Source organism: Nyctereutes procyonoides, unplaced genomic scaffold (genome assembly GCF_905146905.1).
Source record: "Nyctereutes procyonoides isolate TBG_1078 unplaced genomic scaffold, NYPRO_anot_genome, whole genome shotgun sequence".
Classification (NCBI taxonomy): domain Eukaryota; kingdom Metazoa; phylum Chordata; class Mammalia; order Carnivora; family Canidae; genus Nyctereutes; species Nyctereutes procyonoides.
The window spans coordinates 51,575,075-51,582,045 of NW_026575135.1; positions in this window are offsets into that span (position 1 = coordinate 51,575,075).

A 6,971-nucleotide genomic window follows, 5' to 3' on the forward strand; every position below is an offset into this window, starting at 1 on the left:
TCTGCGTTCTCTCTCTCTAATAAATAAATAAAATCTTTTTTAAAAAAATAAATAAAGTTTATTCTTTATTTTAGACCCAAAAGAGGTAGATAGGCATTCCTAATAAAATTTGCTGACATGCAGAAGTGCAGTCAGGCTCACACACTAGGGCCCCTTTGCCTGCCTGCTCATCACTGTTGAATTGTCAGCTGATAAACAGGAGCAATTCTATTTACTTTTCAGAATAGGGGAAATTATTTTAGGTCCTTTTAATTATTTAAAAACATGTTCTATTTCAAACATACCAATAAAATGGTTTCAGTTACAAACAACAGGTTTGTTCTGAAACTCTTGTGACACCATTTTAAGAACAGTTCCTTTGACCTCATTTGCCTGACAGGACATCTGTTTGTATCTAAAGTCAGCGGCTCTGAAGCTATATCCCAAGAACACTCATCTCACACCACGCCAGCAAATCCCATTGTTTTCTTTGAAAACTTTTCATCTTTATGTAGTTCTTGCCGTTCTCACTGCCCACTGGTTAATTTTCAACATCTTGCACTGAAAATACTGGCATAGTTTTCTGGTTTCCTTCTCTCCAATCCATCCTACATGTTGAAGTGAGTCCTCAATACTGATTCTGTCTTTATTTTCCTGTACCCCCAACACCTGTAATTGCTCCCTATGCCTGTTCCATAAAGTTCCTCTGTATGGCTTTTCTCATCTCGCACTGAGTAAAATCCAAAGTCCTACTCAGCCTTCAAAGTTCTACGTGACCTGGCCCTGCTACCTCCTGTCTTAGCTTCCACACTCTATCTCAGTCATTCCACTGCTATTTCTCTAGCTACCCAACCACAAGCCTGCCTTTTACACTTATTTCCATTACCTCAGATGCTCTTCCTCAAGATACACATGTGGCTCAGTCTCTCACCCCTTCAGCCTTTATTCAAATGTTAACTTATTGTTGACCCCTTCTCTGAACATCCCATACAATAGCATACCATTCCTGCTCACTCTATCCCTTTTATACTGCTTATTATTTTTTTCATAGCACTTCTCATAATTAAATACTTGGGTCTATGTTTGCCTTTCGTCAGTGGAAGAAAATTCTATATATATCCTGCCCATTTTAAGGTAATTATTTTGATTTCATATCTGTTTCCTTGTTTAGACCCTCAGAGAGTAGAGACCAAGGACTGTGTCCTTTTCACATCCGTATTACCAGCACTTGACTTGGGGACTCACCTTTAACAGGTGTTCATTAAATGTTTTTGAGTGAATGAATTTAAAGTGTCATTTTTTCCCATCTTCTATTTTGCCCCTCATTAATTCACTACTACAAGTTCATGTTTGAAGTATAGCCTAAATCACATTACTAGCACTTGTTTCTGAGTTATGTCCTCTTTAATTCTTTTGGGTTCCTACCTATTATTGTACATTGTGTCCCATCTGTTACAGACCTAATAGAGTAACTGGTCAGGCCCCATCTGCCCAGGCAGCATTGGAAGTACAATATCAAGTGCCAATTTATTTTTCTTTTCTAAAAAAATAATTCCCTCTGTCCCTATACCCTTTGCAAACACCCTAGCAGTATCAGAGATCTGGGATGCATCTTCCCCTCTAAAACCCATCTTTTTGGGGTGTCTGGGAGGCTCAGTGGTCAAGCATCTGCCTTTGGCTCAGGTTGTGATCCCCGGGGCCCTGGGATTGATTCCCTCATCAGGCTCCCCACAGGGAGCCTGCTTCTCCCTCTATGTTTCTGCCTCTCTCTGTGTGTCTCTCATGAATAAATGAATTAAAATGTTTAAAAATAAATAAAAAATAAAACCCATCTTTTCATCGTACTTTCTGCTGAATGATGTCACCAGTTCCTTCATTTGTTGATTATTCTTTTTAAAAACTTTTAATAAGATTTTATTTATTCAGGAGAGAGAGAGAGAGAGAGAGAGAGAGAGAGGCAGAGACACAGGCAGAGGGAGAAGCAGGCTCCATGCAGGGAACCTGACGTGGGACTCAATCCCGGGTCTCCAGGATCACATCCTGGGCTGAAGGCAGCACTCAATGCCATCAACCATTGAGCCACCTGGGCTGCCCTGATTAATTTATTCAACAAATATTAAGTGGCTTCCATATGCCAGGTACTTGCTAAGCACCAAGCAAAAACAGAACAGGACAGACAAGATCTCTTCCTACTGTGAATTTTACAGTGGAGGAAGCAAAAGAAAAATGTAGGGGTGCCTGGGTGGCTCATTTGGTTAATCGTCTGCCTTTGGCTCAGATGATGATCCCAGGACATTGGGCTCCCCTGCTTCTCCCTCTCATTTTCCCCCTAACCCTCCTCCTGCTTGTGCATGTGCACTCTCTGTCAAATAAATAAATAAAATCTTTAAGGAAAAAAAAAGAAAACTGTATGTAAGCACATATTTTTAAGTGTAAAATTTGTGCTAGTGAAGTACTGGTACTGAGAGAATAGCTTGTAGGAGCCTGATTTGGTTAGGATGGTCTGGACAAGAGGTGACATTTAAGGTATGATCTGAAGGATGAGACAGTTAGCTATACAAAGAGAGAAAATGGGAAGAAGAAGGGCGCTGGCCAAAGGGAACAGTACCTACAAAAGTACAGAGACAGGAATGAGCTTGCTGTGGTGAGCAAGACAGAATGGCAAGAGATAAGATTGGAGAAGTAGAGGGGGCCAGAGCAACAAGAGTCTTGTAAGGCATTGTAAGGAGCTAATAAGCCTTGGGAAGCACTTGAAGAGTTGTAAAGAGAGGAGTAATTTGATCCAATTCATGCTTTAAGATGAATTCGTTAAAAAAAAAAAAATCCAGGGTGCCTGGCTGGCTCAGTGGGTGGAGCATGCGACTCTTAATCTTGGGGTCATGACTTTGAGCCCCACATTGGGCCTAAAGCTTACTTAAAAAACAAAACAAAACAAAAAACAACAGCTGTGATGGTCACTGATTGTAGGGAGAAGAATGGAGTTGTTGCAGTAAACCAGACCAGAGATGTCAGTAACCTGAAGTGAGGTTTGTTATAGTGGAAAGAGAAGTAATCCAAGTTAAAATTTTGGACTTTGATATCTCCTTTATTTTTGCTACTAACATGCCATCAATCATGAAATCTTATAGGTTTCAATGTTTACAGTTTCTCACACACAACTCTGTGTTTCTCAGTTCCCACTGACCCAACCCAGGCCTCTCTTCCCTCTCACCTGCATGAGTGGAGCGGCCCCATTCCTGACCTCGGTTTTCAGGCAAACTGTTCCAGGTCAACCCACATACTGCTGCCAGAGCAAACTTTCAAAAACAATACTGAATGTGTTCCTGCTCTACTGGAAACCCATAAAGTGCTCTACAGTTTGGGAGCCAAGGTCCCAAATAGTCCACTTCAAATCTACCCAGTCAAATCATACTTGCCTGGTGCTTTGCAAATCTCTCTTCCTTTTTGTATGTTATTCTCTCTTACATCATCCCTCTGGACATTAATCCCCATTTTACATACACAGAAACACTAAGTGGCTGGTGACTTTAGAAGCATAGTCTTATCTCTTATATTCTATTAAAAATGCATCCATTAAAATTCATAGTTTGGGGCACCTGGGTAGCTCAGTGGTTGAGTGCCTTCAGCTCAAGTTGTGATCCCAGGGTCCTGGGACCAAGTCCTGCATCAAGCTCCTCATGGGGAGCCTGCTTCTTCCTCCGCCTATATCTCTGCCTCGCTCTGTGTGTCTCTCATGAACAAATAAAATCTTAATTAAAAAAAACCATAGTTTAGAATACTTAATTATATGGTAAATTGTCTGTAATAAATGTTTTTAATTTTAACCATTTTATAAAACTGTATAGTCTGATTATAATCTTATAAAAGTGGTTTAATCTGTGAGGTAAGACTGGGGTGATTTTTGTTTGCATGATGTATTTTCTGGATTTTTAGAATTCATACTTTTATAACAACAATTACCAAAAAAGAATGTGGAGAAATATGCTATGTAGCCTTTAAGGCTCTCCTCAAACATGGCATCACCATCCGTTTCACTCCCTCACCGCCACCACCATTTTGTACATTATCATCCCCTCTCTCCCTACCTTCTTTGAGAGTTAGGTGTGACCCAACATACTTCCCTGCCAAATGGAAAGGTCCTTGAGTAAAGACATTCACTGTCTTGCTTATTGTCACACTCCCTTATTGCTAGCCATTTTATAATTTGTTGCTGAAGCCAGCAAGTATTTAGATTTTTTAAAGGCTGACTAAAATGCCAGCAATACCAGGAAAGAAAGAGCTACAATTTTTAGGAGTCCAATGAAGTGCCTTTGATTACTTAAATGTGTTTGTTAAACCCGTTGACCTTAGGGTTGCCTGGGTGGCTCTATTTGTTGAGTATCAAAGTCTTGATTTTTGGTCAGATCCTGATCCCAGAGTCATGGGATTGAGCCCTGCATCAGGCTCCACACTGAGCATGGAGCCTACGGGATTCTCTCTCTCCTCCCTCTGCCCCACCCGACTTATGCACTCTGTCTAAAATTAAAACAAAACAAAAACTGTTAACCTTAAAAATAAAACTGTCAGTTATCTTACTGGGGGGAAAAAAAAGTTTATTCTGAAATAGCAGAGAATTGCATTTCCAAAGACACAAGCTAGGGCTTTGAAAGTCTAGAGGATAAATGAGAGGACCACTCTTTATAGAGGAATGGCAAAGTTGAGAGATATTTGTTATTAACAAAAAGCCCATTGAAACAAACCGAGAGTTTTAATGTAGTAGTTTTTCATTGGCTGAGTTGTGACAGTCTCTCATTGGCTGGGCTGTTGCTGAACAAAGAAATTCTTTCCTCCCGCTACCACAATACAATAGAATCTTTTTCCTACGGGGAATGCAAGGTAAATCTCTTCCTATTGGGATCTGCCAATAGGAGTCTTCCTATGGATGGTAATAGGAATCTTCCTATGGATCTTCCTATGGAGGAAGAGTGGTAGGGTTATGAGAGCTCCTACTTCTGGCTCCTGACTCTATTTTACTTTACTTTATATATGTATTTTTAAGATATATATATATATATTTAATATTTTGTTTATTTATTCATAAGACACACATACAGAGAGAGAGAGAGAGAGAGAGAGGGAGGCAGAGACACAGGCCGAGGAAGAAGCAGGCTCCATGCAGGGAGCCCGATGTGGGACTCGATCCTGGGTCTCCAGGATCACACCCTGAGCCGAAGGCAGCGCTAAACTGCTGAGCCACCCGGGCTCCCCGATTTATTTATTTATTTAAGTAATCTCTATACCCAACATGGGGCTTCAACACATGATCCGAAGACCAAGAGTTGAGTCCTCCACAGACTGAGCCAGCCAGGTGCCCTTCCTGACTCCATTTTAAATGAGATTTCCTCATCAATTTTAACAAATCGAACTAAACTCAAGAGTAGATAAGTGGGAAAGGAGAGCAGAGGGGAACCCAGATGGAAAAACAAGTTCCTCTAGCTCAGATCAATGGACTCTAGGGAAATTCTTCAATATCTCTCCTTTTTTAAATATTTTATTTATTTGACACACAGAGAGAGTACAAGCGGGGGAGCTCAGGCAAGGAGAGAGAGGGAGAGGCAGATGCTCACTGAGTGGAGAGCCCAATGCAGGACTCAATCCTAGGACCCCAGAATCATGACCTGAGCTACAGGCAGACACTTAACTGACTAAGCCACCCAGGGGCCCAATTCTTTAATCTCTTGAGAACAAAAATGTACCTAGGAGTTTTTCATTTATGAATGGATCACTTATTCATATGAACTGATCACCTATTGTTTGCCAAGCACTGGAAACAGGTTTAAGAGAGGAATAAGCAGATATGGTTCCTCACCTTAGGAAGCTTACAGAATGTCTGTTGGGGGAGACTTTACACAAATACATATTTACTTGGGCAATTATAAGGTAACTTGAATGATAATAGGCTAATTGTATGGTTGCTGGGAAAACCATATGGGGAGGCAGGTTGTTTTTGTTCTTTTTTAAAAGATATTATTTATTTGACAGAAAGAGAGAGAGACAGAACACAACAGGCAGAGGGAGAGAGAGAAGCAGGTTCCCAGCCAAGCAAGGAGCCCAATGTGAGGCTCCATCCCAGGACCCTGGGATCATGACCCGAGCTGAAGGCAGATGCTTAACTGAGCCACCCATATGACCTGAGATTTTTGGGTTTGGGTTTTTTTTTTTTTTTTAAGATTTTATTTATTTATTTATTTGAGAGAGAGAGTGGGAGGGGGTGGTTGTGCAAGAGGAATAGAGGGGGAGGGAAAGAATCTCAAGCTGACTCCCCACTAAGCATGAAACCCTCTGTGGGGCTGATCTCAAAACACTGAAATTATGACCTGAGGGGAAATCAAGAGTGGGAAGCAAAATGGACTGAGCCACACAGACATTCCTAGGAGGGAGGTTTTGATGAGAGAGGGCTATCCGTGTTGAAATCTGAAGAGTGGGTATGACATAGAGAGATGGAGAGGAGAGGTGTAGAAAATTTGTTCTGGCAGAAGAAATGGCAAATGTGAAGGGAAGACACTAGGCTAAGGCATTTCCTGAGGCTGCATTAGAAAGGGGGAGATTCAGCTTGAGCAAGTTATATAGGTTTTTATTCTATGGAATAACCTATTCCTTAACCCCCAAACAGCTCCTCCTCTGTCCCCATTACCTAGAAACCTGACTTAAAGCAATTTGGAGAGCATCACACTTCCATTCAAGGCACCCAACTATCCTTATTTAAACACATTTAAGGAAGGTAACATGAATCCATTAGTAGAGAAGAGCAGAATCAAGACAGTCTTGTTTAGCTCAAAACCTAGCATCTAACACGTTATCTAGCACATAATTACGTTTTGTAAGTTGTGAATTCAAGAAACAGGTGTACTTTAAAATATATATAGATTTTTAAATGTAGTATTTTTAAGAACAGATGTCATGGATAATGTTCCCAAGCTACGGACCCGCGTTCCCTTCTCTGCCCAGGCCCT